Source organism: Stegodyphus dumicola, chromosome 12, assembly GCF_044657685.1.
Source record: "Stegodyphus dumicola isolate Sdum_Otavi_A_Nest chromosome 12, ASM4465768v1".
Lineage (NCBI taxonomy): Eukaryota > Metazoa > Arthropoda > Arachnida > Araneae > Eresidae > Stegodyphus > Stegodyphus dumicola.
The window spans coordinates 207,572-226,071 of NC_140779.1; positions in this window are offsets into that span (position 1 = coordinate 207,572).

The window sequence follows — 18,500 nt, forward strand, 5'->3', positions numbered from 1 at the left end:
TTCTTCGCGTTTGTTTTGATGGCATCGCCCGTATAATAACCTGGTGAAGACGTTTTTCCCAAACACATAATATATTAGACACTATGTCACATACTATACATAATCTGATCCCATCACCTTAATATAAGATCAAGCACTACCACATTTCGTTATTAGTTAAGACTGCGAAAGATTTGTTAACCATTCCAAGATCATAGTCTGAAGGAGATGGGCATAATGTTCTGCCCTCGAGAACATCATATCTGACCATAATAGATTAATTTTGAAGGGGCGTATTATTTAAAAAACATTTTAACTTTTTTAAGAACAATCCCCTGACGTTATTACTTAAATAGATATTAAGAGAATTTTCTCATCCTATGCGTTTTGATTTATATAATAAAGCAATTTTATAATAGTATAAGGCCTATAAGTCAAACGCGAATTAATCGTATTTCTGTACTATTCGTTATGGTTATATTCATCCTCATACCCGATATTTGATGGCGAAATTTTTCTGATTACCGAGACCCCCGAGTTGTTCTCCTCTGTACTTTTTTCTTCTTTAAATCATTTGAAAAGTAAAGGTATAGAAAACTAATTTTCCTAAAATTGCTATACTATTCATTATAGTTGTATGCATTCCCACTGACAGATATTTAATGGATATATATTCTGGTTTCCCAAATCAGTTCTTTTTTCTCTCCTCCTTCTTTTTTCTAAATTTTAAATAATATCAAAAGCATAGCGAATTTCACTTGTGCATTAGAAATCTTATACAGAATTTTATTTTTCGAGGAAAAGCTTTGAGTACGTTATTTCTTTCCTCAACAGAAAGATTGAAAAACGTGGCCTCGAAATTTCGAAACGTTTTACTCCATTATAATAAGTAGAAGAAAGAAACCGAATATAATGTTTGAGCAAGTACCGTAAATGTCCATATCATTGAAATTGCTGTTACTTTTATTACCGTGTATGCCGGTGTATAAGGCGCAAATTTAATCTAAAACTTAAGATCGAAATTTATTTTGTGCGATATGCGTGGGATATAAAAATGATAGATTTATAAATAAGGTACGATGGGCATACAAAAATTATATTTCGTTCTTTTATTATCCATTCAACCAATAAATATTTCTAGACTGGGACGACGCATTTGGCCTCCTTTTGTAAATATTTCTTCGTCTTCATTCGTGTATTCCACTTGTTTGTATGGTGTATTGCTATATGCATCTAAAGGCTGAACTAATGGCGTTAATCCTCGTGGATAAACTGCCATGGCTGTATTACACTCTTTGAACAATATACTTTCATTTAAAGGAAATCTGAACATGTCCCAAAGTATTAGATTTTCATGATTATTTAAGGCAACAGGAAGCTTTTACGAAACAATTCTTTTCTATAATGTAGCACCCTTTCCCTTCATACCTGACACTTTCTGGAAAGTGCATTTTAGCAAGGCTTTTCTTTTAAAGATAAGCTTGGATTTTAATTTAGTGCGCTGCCCAAAGCAAGGGTTCGCTACGGTGAGGTAAGATATTTCGTGACCTGTTGTTTTTATGTGAACAATTTTTGTTCCTCTAGCCTACTGGATATCAAGCCTCTTGGAGTTACATCCATATTTGCATCATGGGATAATATAAATTTTTTTTTTGTTTTCCTAGCTCAGTAAAATACCTTTGAAAATTTATGAATTTTTTGTTGCAATATTTCGAAAAGAATTCTTTAGAAAGTGTCGAATATTAGAAAAAATCTAGTGTTGAATCTTAGAAAAAATGTGTTTCTTTCTCGTAAAATTATATTATTCCGTGAAAAGATTGACCACACGAACTCAACACGGCATAATAGTTTTCACTTCTATTTGTGCTCCTTTTAGCTTATTTAAAGGCAAACACACGTATGCCCTTTTCTTCTTACAAATCCATTCTGGGGATTTTCTACAATGCAGTTTCCAACATGTTCTTCTACTGTAAACCGTTTCGTTAGTTCTTTATGCAATGCACATTTATTCCTTGGCACATTATTCTTTGTAATTTCATTTACGTTTCAGTCACCTTTCACCAAAACCAAACATCCTTGCTGCATCACAATTTAGATTCACCAAAACCAAACATCCTTACTGCATCACAATTTAGATTTTCTTTCGAAAACTGACTGTCCAGCATTGTGTTTGTTTCATTTAGCGGAAACGATATTTACTACTAAAAACTGGACGCACTAACTAAGACTGGACTGGAAACTAAATCATCTGGATTTTTATTAAGCAAACGCGGTTTACTTCTTCGATGTTCTCTTCAAAAGACTACAGAAAGAAAAAACATTTCATTAATAATTCTGACTCCTGATATGATAATTAAAAAAATCGGTTCAAAGATTCTTGTTTTTCTGATAGCTTAACAGCAAATGTTATTACAGAATTTTCCGCCGATATTTTCGCTATATCTGGAACGAATGTTTAATTTACATATTTATTTGCTTTTCTTAAGTTATGATCAATAAGCGCAGGTGCGGGATGCGAAGTTTATGGTGTTGCCAAACCCCATGCATTTCATTTCTTTTCGATTATTAAAGATCTGATGCTAGTAATTAAACAGTAGAACAACTGAATTTGTATGCGATCATGCTTTCAGATACACGATGTTCGAAAAATGTGGGTGTGAGTTGTACTTTCATTTAGTCGTTACTCAGTCTAGTTACACTTATCGAATTTTGAATAGCAAATGAATATTTTAAGAAGTTTCAAAAAACGTTTAATACAAGAATTAATTATATAACAATTTTTTATATGTAAGAAAAATGCGCACATTTTTACTATTGAAATTTACGGAGATATTACAGGACAAATTTAGGAACTGATTCTAGTTTTTTTACCGGCTAAGAGAAGTCAAGGAGTTTTTAAAATATTTTGCTTAGGTTAAAGAAGACTTCTGTCTTTTGGTGATAAAAATTTTCATTTCCGATAAAAGACCGTTAATCATTTAATTTGTGTGATGACGTCGGTTTTATTTTTGTTTTTTTACACCATGCGTAATTAGTTTAATTAAAAAAAGGTGAAAATAAAATCATGAATTATCTACGTTTTTCTAGTTAAATCATAATAAATAACTTACTAATTTAAGTTCATCTTCTCCATTTAGGTCATTTTCAGTACAAAATTGTGCACCGCATTTTCGGTACTTTTCTACTGAAAATATACTTCATCCAATAGTATGAAAGTGTACTTCATTAAATAGTATACCCTCTATTTACAAAAGCCTTTGCTCGTTCTTTTATTTCTGGCGCCGTGTGTATACTCTCATTACCAAAATGTTTTAAATGACGCAAATATTTGTGTTTTCGAAAATTAAACGATTAATCTTGCAACGATCCCTTTGCTCAATCCACTGTAATTTTAACAGCCAGTTTACAATAATTACCGACCGTCATGGGGAGACACCGGAGGCTTAAGGGGACAAGGAGCTCTTATAAAGTTGCAACTTGTGTAAATGCAATTTTTATTTGACAGTTTTTTACTTTCCCTTTCTGATATCACAAATCATTTTCTCTTTATAATTTTATTTTACAAACTTAATACTTTTAAAACTTTAAAATTTCTTTTCACTGTTTTTACTTTAAAAAGGATTTTAACATTTTTCATTTTACAAAAGAATATGTTATTTTAAAAATTTTAATTTTTTCTTCTTGCAGTTTTAAAAAGTTGTTTATAAATGTTGACTTTATTTAGTTTACAGAAGTAAAATTGACTTTTATAAGCTGAATATATTGCTTTTTTCTATTTCCGTAAAGGCAATTTATATTTTATTTTTATTTTTCTATTAAGTATTCTATTGTTTATAATCCCTTATCTTTTTTCTATTCTGGTGAAACTTGAAATATAAATTTACTTTTTTCTTTTAATTTTTACAAATGTAATTTTTTAACTTTTAATTTTATCTTTCATTTAACAATTTTCTTTAACGATTAACTTTTCCGATTTTGCTCAATAAAGTTATAATAAGACTATCCAAACTGAAGAAATAATTAATACTTAGATGCTCAATTAAAAAAAATTCAGATTTAATGATGAAAGGGAAACTATTAGTGTCATACCAAAGAAGATTTGCCGTAGCCAGAAAGAAAAAAAAATACAATTCATTGTTGGCAGAACAAATGAAACTTAAAAAAATATTTTCGTTGCCACAAAAACAAAACTTTATAAACATTACGTTATTCAAACACTTCACGTCACTTCCGAGTGTCACGTGATCGAAGATAGCATAGGCCTCAGCAGCGTACTCAAGCCTCCGGCATCTCCTAAGCAGGGTCGGTTACTACTCCTCTACCAACAATAGTGAACTTCCGACGACTTCCTTCTGGCTGTATCTGAATGAAACTGGCTCCTTTTGACGTCACACAAGCAAAACACCAAAACAATGAGTATTTAAATGATGATGATTTATATAATTTAGCTGGTGTTTTAAGGATGAGGATTTAGTTTAACTGTTGATAATTTTTTATTTAGGTGTTGGTGATTATATGATTTAGTGATGAAGAATATGGATTAATTGGGTATGATGATAATAAAACTTTAGGTGGTAGTGCTTTTTATTTAGGTGAATTTATTTTATTTTGACGGCAACTTCAATGATGATGGTGACGATGATATAATGGATGTTTTTTAGAATGATGATGTGATTTTGGTGGTAATGATTATTAAGATGATTTAATGACATTCAGATTTAGCTGATGATGATATTTTAATTCATATGATGGAGATTTTGATGAAGATTTTGTTGTTTTACGTGATTAAATAATGTTGATGATAACGATTTAGATGATAATGTTTTTATTCAAGTGATATGGGTGGTGATGGTTTATCTTATTATTTTGATAATGATGGTGACGTGATATATACGATGGTTTAACTTGATGATATGCTTTGTGTGGTGAGGAATATTTGATTTTGATGATAATATGTATCTGACTGATGACGATTTTATAGTTGATATGATAGCGATTTATATAATAATTTAGAAGGTTTTGGCAATAAAGACGATGGTTAAATGAGGATGAAGAAAAAGGTATTTGGTTGATATTGCTTTCCATTTAAGTGAATTGGATGATTAGGATTTATCTATCTCGACGATGAGGATAGTGACGATGATTATACGACGGTTTAAGTTGATAATATGTTTTGGATGATGAGAATTATTTAAATGATTTAGATGATGATTTTCATTTATCTGGTGATAATTTTACGATGTATATGTTGATGATTTAGATAGTAAATTAGATGATTATTTATATGGTTCAGGTGATGAAGACGAAGACCAATTGAGAGTGGTGTTGTTGCTGATGAAGATTTATCTGATAGTGATTTTTTAGTTGATTTGAACGAAGATGATTTATCTTAATTTCGCTATGTTTTCAATGATGATATATATGATGGTATAAAATGAGGATGTGTTTGTTTATATAGCTGCGTTATGTTTATATAGTTGACTTAGATAATGATTTAATTTTAGCGGATGATATTAATTGGATTTGTTGAGGACATTTATATTTAGATGATTTCAATGAGTCAGATATTGATTGAGAGGATGACTAGTTCATTTGATAATGATTATTTAAACAATCTGAGGGTCATCCAAAAAATCAATTTCCCTCGGACTATAAATATCTAAAGGATCCACGGGAAATAGCTACTGAGTTATGCAACCGTAGAGCGACGATTTTTCAGAATGCTTCGCCACACCTTTTCCATAAGGCCATCATTGAAGACGGATGGCCGGCGGCTGTGCTGTTTGTTCATCATGGATATTTTCAAACCCAGTGTCATAGATGTCTGCCGTCTGAGTTTTTACAGGAAGAATACAATATTTGACAGATTGTAACAACATCAGTTATTTTCTTTCAAATGAATATGAGAAATAATATGAGATCCATAAAAAATTCAGAAAATGTTCTGAACTTTGTAATAAAAAATTAAAAATTCTGTGATAAATTTTCGCCTTTTGCTGAAATTGATTTGTCTTGAATTTTTGTAAAAAATAAATGGCGTCCAATAAAATTATTTAAATAACTGCTGGCTTTAGTTCTTTGTGCTTAAGTTTTGTATATTCGAAATTAATCTAATATGCAATAAATCATCTAAGTAGATTAAATTTCATTACATATTTTTGAATTATTTGCATATTTACTTAACCACCCAAACCTTTAAGTCTGCATTTCTTGTTATTTACACTTATACATTTTGTCTGGTATTTAACGATATTTGACACTGGTCTAAAACACAGCATTGTTCATCGCATGAAAGCATATACATGGATTGTTACGTAGATGCTATTACTCGATTTTTCTAGAAACTAAACAGATCATATACATTGAAACGCATTTTCTCAAACAAAAATTTAAAGATTCGATGGTTTGACGTTGTGCTGAACACATAAAACCGTTTCATCATCCCATAAATATTATACTGTTTCTATTGCTAAAAGCGAAGCAGTCAAACAGTTTTTCATCTTTCACGAATACAAGAATTCTATAGTTAGTTTTAACTAAATGATTTATAGCTTAAGCTTTCTAGAAACCTTTTGCGTATTCTTTAATGTTGTTTAGGATGAAACATATATAGTCTTGAAGCGAATCAAGAGTAGTTTGAGTAAATTCTAAATATTGCTGCTTAAAACTATCCGGAAATTTTGAAAGCAAGCACAAATCGCATAACTCTATAAGGTCTCACTGTATTTATATAGTAATAAATTTCGAAAATTCGGCTACCAACGTTTTTTTTGTTTGTTTAGAGTTGTAATTCTAATTGAGATTTTATTGACGAAGAATATAAAAGTTATTAGTTATAGAAAGAAAATAATTTAAGATTATGTGTAAACAACTTGATTTTCGTAATTCAATCCTTACCGTCATGAAATTTTAAACAAACCATTTCATTTCTCAAGATATATACAAATATATCATTTTCTCAAAAGTTTTTAAGTCGTTATGTCTTGAAAATTTAAATAAATTGGAATGAAGTGTTGGTCATTCCCGCATTTGTAATATTTTTAAAGTAAAGTTAAAAGCAATCCCCCCTAGTACCCCTGTATCAATTTGAAACAAGTTTTCATTAATTTTATCCTGAACTCAGTTCATTTCTAGATAGTCATATCTTTATCTTGTGAAAAGACCCTTTTACATAATTCTCGGACAAGAAAGTCATATAATTTCTGTCCGCGCGGCGTCTTCTAAAAGTAGAGAAACCTTAACTCTTAATATATCATTAAATAACATTCTTAAAATTCCATAATCCAGATACAGAAAGATACCAACGAAAATATATTAGAACATGACAGATCAATCCTACTCTCAAAACACTAATTTAAGTTCAACAAATATATCTTACTAAATAGTGTCAGCTGAAATATCAGTAAATCGAAAAGGTTAGTAAAATTATAGGTACTGTATTTAAAACACAAAAATCTGCTCTATCCCACATTTTCAGGTTCGTATTTATGTACCCGTAGATTCCGAATAAATTAGCCGTGCGCTTTCTGAATAGAACCAGAAAATAATGTTGCATTCATAATCTAATAAATGCAGAAGATACTGTATTGAAAGGACCTGAGAGGGATCAAAGAACAGATTCGAATTTATTTACTCAATCTCTCGAATTTTCTATTTACTAATTATGATACTAATTATGATATTAATCATATGGTAATTTGAGTAACACTTAGCCATGTTTCTGCAAATACTGTGTATTACTATTGCCTCATGTAACCTTTGTCTAGAACACAGAGAAAGGCGAAATTGAAAAAAAAAAAAAAAAAAAAAACTGTAAATGTATACTTTTAGCATATTATCCGCGGAGAAATTAACAAAAGAATTATAAATTTTAAAAACATTAGCATGAATATAGCAATAGCATGAGTTTGCTATTGCGAAATTAAAAAAAAAAAAAAACTGCGAAAACGTTCACTTAATATATGTTATATATATAAATTTTTATGATTATCTCCCACGAAAAGAAATTGTGAAAATTAAAAGGATTAAGGCCTTTTAAATCTTAAATTACCAAGTTTAATTAGTTTTATCTATATACGTAGATAGGCTGATAAATATAATGATATAGATATATAGCTATATATTAGTGCCTAACTGTGATATTCAGCAAATAGGACATTATACATATCTATTGTTTTCAAATGTGTGCTTAACATATCTTACAGAGGCTAACAATTAAATATTTGACGATAGGAAGGTAACATTAAGCTAGTTTGCTTAGTAGGTGGGCTGTCTGTTTCAATGCAGAATCCAAGAGAGAAATATGCAGGAAAGATATCTCCTCCTCGTGTTATTAGTTTTATATGAAACCTATACCAAAAGCCAGTTTTCTAAATGAAACATAAGGTGCAGGAATTTAAAGTTGCAGCATTTCCGTACATAAAATTTTGACGTTCTACTGCTGAACGCTTTTGAAACGTACGTACATATGCAAATGTATGTACGTACGTACATACAGATGTTATGGAAAATAAACTTTTGAATCCATTTTATATCCAATTAGAAAATAAAAAGTGTAGTTTATTCTGTCCGAAAATTAATGTACAGATATCACAGATATACACTGGTGTGCAAAAATTAAGGACGAAGTCGAAAAATTAGCATATCAGCTGAACGAAGAGGCAGAGCGGACAGAAAGACCAATCAGGAGATTAAGTAAGGTGATGTATGGTAGCACATGCGCAGATATGCAGGTAGACGTAATGGGGGAGTGTTTGAGTAGTATAAAGCATGTTGTCGGTGTAAGATCAGTATTTCTGGCAAAGAGGTTGCACGCCGTATAGCAGTTAAAATCACAACGAGTTGCTGCCTCAGCGAGAAATGGCGAATAATCAATCTGTTAGACGACATCTGGATGCTTTTACCCGAGGTCGAATCATTGGGAAGCTGGAGGAAGGCCGCAGTGTGACAAGTGTGGCTGCAGAGTTCGGAATTGCTCACAGCATCGTTTCACGACTTTGGAGACAATTTCAAACTACAGGAACAACTTTCCGGGGGTTTTGTAGTGGTCGTCCAGGAGGAACCACACCCGCAGATGACCTGTATATTGCCTTACAGGCCAGAAGAAACAGGCGGCAGACAGCGGGAGAAATCGCTAGACACACGACACAGGCGACTGGACGACCGATATCGCGTTTTACTGTGGCCAGAAGACTGCACGGTGGTGGTCTGTTTGCACGACGCCGTGTACGGTGTGTACCTCTAACGCCTGCCCATTGGAGAAGGCGTTCTCTATGGTGCCGGGAACACCGGAATTGGAGAGACAATGAATGGAGACGAGTACTCTTTACAGATGAGAGCAGATTCAGTCTGAGTAGCGATTCTCATCGCATACTCATCTGGAGAGAGCGGGGAAGCCGCATCTTCGACGCAGGTTCAGTCAACGGCACCCGTTATTGTAACGAGATTCTTCTTCCATATGTGCGTCTTTTTAGAGGCGCTATGGGTCCTCAGTTCCTTTTCATGGACGACAATGCACCATGTCATCGCACAGTAGCTGCCGAACAGCTCTTAGAGAGTGAGGATATTGAACGTATGGATTGGCCGGCACGATCTCCGGATCTCAATCCCATCGAGCATGTATGGGATTTTCTAGGCAGACGCTTGGCAGCTCGTACCTTACCACCAGTAACGATTCCGGAGCTTCGATTGGCCCTGCAAGACGAATGGGCTGCAATGCCTCAACAACTCATTGACACCCTCATTCTCAGCATGGGCAGACGCTGTGAAACCTGCCTAGCAGTCAGGGGAGATCATATCCCCTATTAAAGACCGGATGTTTCTTGCTGGACACTCATCACAGGGATGTTTCGGCCTTCAGTCGCATTGCGCTCCATGCTACTTTTTCAATAAAGCTTCTTTTTATCCCTCTGATTTCTCTTTTCGTAAGTGTTGCTTACATTACTCATGTCCTTACGTATTGGGGATCTTACGGTATTAAATGTGTTGATTTGGAAAGCTTTTGTACAAAATTATATTGAAAAAACCGTCTCGTCCGTAATTTTTGCACACCAGTGTAAATCGTCCAAATGGATTCCGAAACAGTCAAAATGGATATTGTTTTTTAAATATGATACGTTTAGATTTTCCGGATTACAATATTTCCTTTATTTTGCATCAGGAAGTAAACGGTAACGGTGAAAGAAATAGAATATGTTAGGTTAGTTTAGGGTATTCGATAAAAGTAAAGCAGATGAGAGATATTTATTGTCATGCAAATGTAAAATAACCTTCAGTGCGCTATACAGCACTAAGAAAATAAAATGAAAAAATACATAATTACGCTTTCAGAATTTAGAAAAGCTCTATAATTATAAAATTTTTATTTGTTTCCAAGTTATATTAACCTAATATTTCTGGAAATTTTATGCGTGAAGAAATCCATTTGCAAAATTAATCAGAACAAGCACTTTAAACGGAGTTATAAAATAAAATTCGGGCAATTTAAAGTATAGTGCGAAGTTGAATAAGAATTTATTACAAATCCACGCTCTAACGTTCCACGTAAAGTGTCCTAAAGTGACCAAAATGTTGGATGCTTTTAGTTTTGAAGAGAAAGGAAATAAACCATAAGGAAAATTTGATTTGATTTTTAATGACTATCAAATTAAGAAAATATAACCCCTACTGGATTAATTATACAGCAGGTAGCAACAAGCAGGTAGTTGTAAATATTTAAGAAAGTATGCTACTAAAAATAATTAAGGAAATACAAATTATATAGACTAATAAAATTTATCTAGAATTATATTCCTACATGTAAACATAACATGTTAAAATAAGTTATTATATAAAAATACGTGTTTAGATAGACATAGATTCTGTGCATAAATATTATACTATAATTAGATTAAAACCGGTTAACAGTTAGAAGTCTTTCACAACCGCGAAAGATTCAAGAATGAAATATCGTGTAACAATCAACATTTAGTTTAGAAATTCCATTCAATTTTCATATTGTAAAAATCATTGTAAGTGCGAAATTTCTTCATTGTGCCTAATGCAATATTTTGCGTTTAATGCGATTTTGATGATTTTATGATCCCTAATTATATTGCTGAGAGATATTAATACTACAGTTGCAGATATACTTAATTTGAGAAAGGAGTCAAAGCGACTCTTCGTTTGTAATAGTTTTGAATAATCTTGATTATTTCGGCGTTCCTATCTCTGAAGTGAAAGTGACTTAACTCGTTCAATCTTGACACGATTACGAGCAACTAGAGTGTTGGTGCTTTTTCTACCAAGGAATAAACCGTAAAGAACGTGTTGTGGCATACTGAAGCAAATGCCTATCTAAACCGGATAGGAATTACTGTGTCGCCAAGAAAGTCTTGTTAACGATAGCCAAAAGCCGCAGAACATTCGCACCATTAACTCTATGACAGAAAATTCCTATTTCGCACAGATCAGAAATCGCTGGCCTAGATCTTGAGGGAAATTTATATCTTAACGATTTTAAAATATACTCGAATCAAGATATTTCTCGCGTCCTGAAAGGTGATTCAACGATTAACTGCTACAGCGAAAGTGAATATAAGATACTTTTATCTCATGTGAAATTTTGCTGACGCTAGTATAAGGAGTGTCCATTTATTGGAATTAGTATCTATTAACAGATTTTTTGAACTGCCATTTTAGGATATTTCCTTCTTTATTTCAAAAACAGAAGTTATAGCGAAAAAAATTTCGACTTTTAAATAGAGTGATGAAACGATATAATTCCTTTCAAAAATGTTACCCTTGACGTAACATATTTTAGATATACAGTACAAAGTTCGAATTCCGGACTCGTCGGGACTTCGGCGATTCCGGATTTTTACGGATATGAAATAATCAATTTAAATCTGGTAAAGAACAATTATGATCTAAAGGGTATCAAAAGTTTACAAAAAAAAAAAAAAAAAAAAAAAAGCTTAATATTTATTTGTTTACTTTATTAAGCATTTCTTTCAATGTAAGTTGTTTAAGTTTTTTCCACAAAAAATTCAGCAAGATCCTTTTTATTTTTTCTTAAGTCATATAGAGTTAACTTTCCAATGCCATACTCCTCACATAATTTTGAGACGGGTATGTCTTTATTAATTTTTTGCAGCAATTCCACTGTTGTGTTTTGCGGTGTGGTTTCAGTGAAGTGCATGACGCAACCCAACAGACTAGCTTACGGCACAAACATTTATTTCTAACTCATAAGACAGCAGCGATGCGCTATTTACGCAGTTACATTACATTCTCTTCTACTCTCGTTCACAGAGGTTCTCAGGCATATAAGAGTAATGATACTCTCGAAATTAGATGCTACATCCCTCCCCACTTATTTACAGATTTAATCTCCGAGGAGCTTTGCGGATGCGCGAAGATCGTGTAAGTTCTGGCTGGGGTTGCTGCAACTCTTTATCAGAATTCACTGGAATGATTGGCTCAGTTTTCCTTGGAAATGACGATGTTTCAACTCCGGCTTAAGTGTGCACAGCTTTGTTCGATGTCCTTGTCCGGAGCCTGTGGCTTCACGTTGCCATCTGAAGTAGTAGCCATACGAGGCTCATAGATTACCGGTGCAGATGGAACCTCGCTCCCTACCGATCTGATCTGATCGACGTGCCGGCGCAGTAAAGTTCCTTGAACGTCAATTGTATAATGCAGCGCTCCATCCTTGTTTGTCACTCTGCCAATTTTCGATCGGGAATTTGCCGATCTATAATCCCGAATGGCAACCTTTTCTCCGATCTCAAAATTTCTGGCTTAGAGATCATAATTATTCCTTCGGATGCGTTCTTCCACTCTTCAAGATTTGGAACAACTAAATCAATTCGAGTTCTAATTTCTCTTTTTAAGAATAACATTGCTGGACTTGACAAGGTTGCCATGTTCGGTGCCTTTCTATAATTCATGAGGAATATGGCAAGTTTTTGCTTAATATTTCTTGGATAACCTTACATTGTACGTAATGCTTGTTTAACGGTGTAAACGTACCGCTCTGCTCGCCCGTTACTTGCTGGTTTAAATGGAGCACACGTTTTGTGTTTAATTCCAGTATTCCTTATAAAAGTTTCAAATTCCCCGATGTTAACTGAGGACCATAGTCACTCACTACTACTAAAGGCAGTCCGTATCTTGCAAAACAGTCTCTCAAACATTCAATTGTCTGAAAGGAATTTGTTGACTTTAAGGTATACACTTCGAGCCATTTAGAATGTGCGTCAATGATAATCAAGAACATTCGTTCAAAAATATGGCCTGCAAAATCTACGTGAATGCGTTTCCAAGGCGCACTTGGATATTCCCAGTGATTGACCCTTGCCCTTACTGGATCTGATTTGAACATAATATAATCGACACAGTTTCTCGAAACGTCTTCAATATCATGATCAATTCCCTTCCAAAAGACGTAAAATATGGCGATTGCCTTCATTTTAACGATTCCTAAATGACCTTAGTGTAACTCTTCGAGAATTTTAACTCGGAGTTTTTTCGGAACAACTACCCTCTGACCACTCATTATACAGTCATCGTGTAAGGTGTACTCTGCTTCCCTACGTTTCAAACTTTCTACAGATTTTAATTTCATATAAAGACTATTTAATTCTTCGTCAGCTCGCGTTGCCCGAGCTATCGTCCCAGCTGTTACCGAAAGAGTTTCAATTTGGGAGAGTTGGAATATTTCAACATCATTCTTAATGCATAAATCTTCGGACTTAAGACGCAGGCGCGACAGGCAGTTAGCATTAGCGTGTTCCTTGATATTTCGATACGCAATATTAAACTGATATCAGTGCATAACGTAAACGTCGGGTGGCTGTGAGGATAGGAAGTCCTCTCTTAGATTTGAAAATAGCCACTAAAGGTTTATGATCTGTCACCAGAGAAAAATCGTCTTCCCTTTAGATATAGATAAAATTTTTGACAGCCCAAACAATTGACAGTGCTTCCTTATCGATTTGGGCGTATTTCTGCTCTGTGTTAGTCAGTGTCCTCGATGCGAATGCTATAGTCCTTTCTGTTCCATCAGACAAAACATGCGACAGCACTGCCCCAAGACCTACCGGAGATGCATCAGTAGCTAGCATTAACGGTAATGTGGGTTCGTAATGCATTAAAACTCTGTCTGAACAAATTTTCTTTTTCATTTTTTCAAAAGCGATTTGGCAGTTTTTTTACCAATTCCATTTATCATCTTTTTTTGTTAAATTATTTAAGGGATATGCCAAAGTTGCCAAATTAGGGCAAAATTTGGCATAAAAACTCACTAATCCCAAAAAGCTTTTGATGTCTTGACGCCTTTCGGCATAGGGACATTAGCAATTGCCGAAATCTTTTCATCCATCTTATGAAATCCATCGGCATCAATTTTATGCCCTAAAAATTTAATCTCATTTTGAAAAAATTTACTTTTAGTAAAGTTTAATTTTCTTCTCATCCCATCCTCGTCGCTAACTGTTGATCAGATCAGATCGGTAGGGAGCGAGGTTCCGTCTGCACCGGTAATCTATGAACCTCATATAACTGCTACTTCAGATGGCAACGTGAAGCCACAGGCTCCGGACAAGGACATCGAACTTATCAAAAGAAACAGAAATTTTTTCTTGTTTATGTTTCGATTTCTCTTGCAATGCGACCATTAAGGCTTCATTCTGCTTTATTAATTCTTCAATTAACTTCTCCATCCTTTCAAAATAAAAATCAAATAACTTTCCTACCTTTTGCAGTTTTCGTGGAATCCCCTAATCCAAGTTTCGGTTTTGCTACTACTTACGCATGTAACCGAATGCGCCGAGTGGGGAACGATTTTCTTCTCATCCCATCCTCGTCGCCAAATGTTGTGTCTTGCGATGTGGGTTCAGTGAAGTGCATGACGCAACCCAACAGACTATGTCACGGCACAAATATTTATTTCTAACTAACCCTCATAAGACAGCACCGATGCGCTATTTACGCAGTTACATTACATTCTCTTCTACTCTCGTTCACAGAGGTTCTCAGGTATATAAGTGCACTGATACTCTCGAAATCAGATGCTACATCCACTTTCTGTTTAATGGACATCGAAACATTGTTTCTCATTGTAGATCCTTTGGCAACTCCAGAATTGGAAACTCTTTTCGACATAATCGAAAGTTTAAGCTTAGTTTTATAAATTTGCCGTAATAATAACAGTTTGCAAAAAATAATAAGCTGAATCAAACTAGAAGATTAAGAAACAGCGCAGTCAGCTACATTAACTGAAATGCCTTAGAATTCAGTAAAGGTATTTTTAGCCTAGCTTAATAGCTTCCGTCATACATTTATACATTATTGGCTGTGTATCACAAGATTGGCGACGAAACCCAAGTTGTTTCGCTAAATTTTGTCTTGCTCCTATTGCCTACTAAATTAAGCCTGAATTGTATTAGTTTAGTTATTTCTATACCTATATTTATTTCTTGCGCATGCTTAAAATTAATCTGAGTCCTGAATAAATAAACTCCCACATATACTTAACGCTTTATCAAGGGCCGGCGCTAAATACCGCCTGTCGCAGTCTCTACGGATCCTAAATTCTGCTAAAAGGCGCCTTCCTAATTTCTAAATTTTTAGCGCACCTAAACTTTGCATCCCAGTGCTTTCACTAAATCATAAAGAAACTTCTCATCCCTTAAGTTTGCCGCTGGGTGCTTCCCCAAATTCCAAAAATTTCGTCTTCCCTAAATTCTGGCGTCTGGTGCCGACACATTCTGCCGAATGTTCTGGGTTTATGGTGAATAACATATCAGTTATTCTTAATTAAAATAGCACTATATGTATTTTGGCCTATGAGTTTCATTAGCAAAATCTATTTTTAGCAAATGAAAAGAAATTTTTGTTGACTTTTTCCTCGTCAACATTTCTTAGAGCATTTAAAAATCTATAATCATCGCCAAGCGTAATTTTAGCATAAAAGGTTGCTATATACACGTTATTTAATTGCTAATATAAAAAAAAAGTTTAGATTTCACTGCATGAGTTATTACTGAAGCTGTCATGTCGTGATAAACGTGCGTTGATGAAAGCAAAATATAATAAATAATGACTCGCCAGGTCGGCGTCAGGGTGAATGTTTCGGTTTGAAATGCATGACAAGCAGATACTTACCTAACGAGCCAAATTATTAATCTCACAAATTTATGCTTACATAATTGTTTTCCCATAACGAGGTATTTTAATTAGTGCCTAAGTGAAATTAAGAATCGGAATTTTTAAGTGAAAATCTCCGCATGTTTTATTATGGAAGGAAAAATCAAATGCGCATGCGTAAAGCATACAATAAAAAGTTCGTTCCTTTGAGGTCCGGATTTTAGATCATTCCGGATAATGGACGTCCGAATTTCGGACTTTGTACTGATGTATGTTTTGCAAAAATTATGTACTATCTTATATTGCGATAATTATTATTATACGTACCCTGTCGATTGAGTTAAAACCAAACTCCGTATCAACGCTTTGAAACAATGCCGATTAGATGAAACATAAGTCATTTTGAGGAAGGAGTATTACTCAATTTCTCTTGCAATTTTCTGTTTCTTCAATCATACGTGCAAGGTTTTTAAAACATTTATTCTTTCACTCTGTTTGTAACTTATAAACTGGGAAATCTTCGGCATCCTTTTTTTAAATAGTAGTAAATAAACATCAATTTGAAGTTTTTTTGCGACAACAGAAGACGAATTTTGATTTGGTCGTTATTGCTGTAACGACCTAATCCTATTTTCGTATCCTAAGTTCCTTTTTCTATTTATTTTATTTTATTGACTTCATTTAGGAGACTTTGCATAACATTTCTATGCACTGATAAGCAACAATAATTATTCGGTGACAATGATAATTTGCAACCAATACTAAAAATTGATGACAATAATTAATTAAATCGATTATGCATGTCATTCTATGACAACCTGCAAACAAATTTGATCACGCCACTATAGTATATCGTACACACCAAGGGAAGTTAGGGTCGTATTACAGTCATGCATTGCGATATTTAAATTACAGCATTCCGAGCCGTAGTTCGAGACAATTCATGAGTACTGCTGCTTATAGTGTTCGAAACCCTTACCTCATTCTTCTGAATTGCATTTTTGATAATTCCTTTCACATCAGGAAAGAAAGAAGTTGATGTGATGAATTTCAACAAAATTATATGCAATGAATAGCAGAATTACTTACACTGGAATATGAGATACCAAGAGCTAACAAGAACGACAAATCGTTGTTTGCAGCTCTTTTGTCTGACGCTTGTTTTTCAGCTATCGTAGCTATGCATATAAAGAAAAAAATTAAAGTTTAGTTTCACATCTAAAATCGTGAGGAATAATTTGTTTAGTGTGAAACATAATTACATGTACATATGTTGTATGCGTAACCTTTTTTTTATTTGCATTAGGAAAGTCTAAACGCTTTTAATGGAAACGACCGAGACTTTTCCTTCAGTGTAATTGAATTTTTTATCTAAATAAATTCTTAATTATAAAAGATCATATAATTTTCTATTCTAACACACACTATGTTGTTGCCAGAATCGAATGTGATATCAAATATCATAAAAGTGTTGTTATGTCCAGAAAGCTGGTTTTTGCTTATACGTTAATTAAAAAGCGTTCTGCGCTCATTAAAATTCAATTCTTAAATGACCTAAAAATTCAATAGGAAAACAGATTTAAACAATGGATTACTGCAGTGAAATGTGATTGTATCTAAACGTATTAAATTGTTTACAGCATTTGCGGATAGTCAGGAACAAAAAATGATCAAAAAGAGACATTGTGCTTTTAATACTTCTTTTGTTTTCGCTAATTTTTTAAACACTTAAGTTATCATATAAATCTATATTTTGAATAACCACTCCGTTCAGAGAAGAACTCTACGAGAAGGTAATTTTAAATCCTGTTCGGAAATTGCCGAAACAATGGATCAGCTATCCGCTCAGCATCCGAAGTCACCAGGTTGAGAGCACAAATAATAGTTAACCGCGCTTGAATGAAAATTTGATTAGCCACGTCAACGGAACCCACTATTCCTTTGTTAAAGATATAAGGTAATAAAATAGTAGAGTAAGGAAGGAAATCTTATTCAACATATACACATGGAAAGAAGACGATATAATTTTCTGTTGTTGACTTGCTCTTCGCATATGTAGACAGGAGATGCTAAAAATTTACTTGTTCTTAAATACTTGCTTATTCACTCATGTAATATGATTAATTATTTATAATATTTTCATTAATCATATTGACAGTGCCCTCCTTTTAAATAATATATTTCATGGATTGTTGAAATGCAGATGCACACTTCGTATTGTAGAATAAATTTTCTCCGGAATTTTTGTTCCAAATCCTGGTAAATATTTCTAAAAATTGAAAGTAAAGCACGTTGCCATATATGAATGTAATGTAATGTAAAACAATAAACATTCCCATGTTCTGTGCGCGCATCTTACACTTCTTAAGAGTCGCTGAAAATAAAATGAAAAC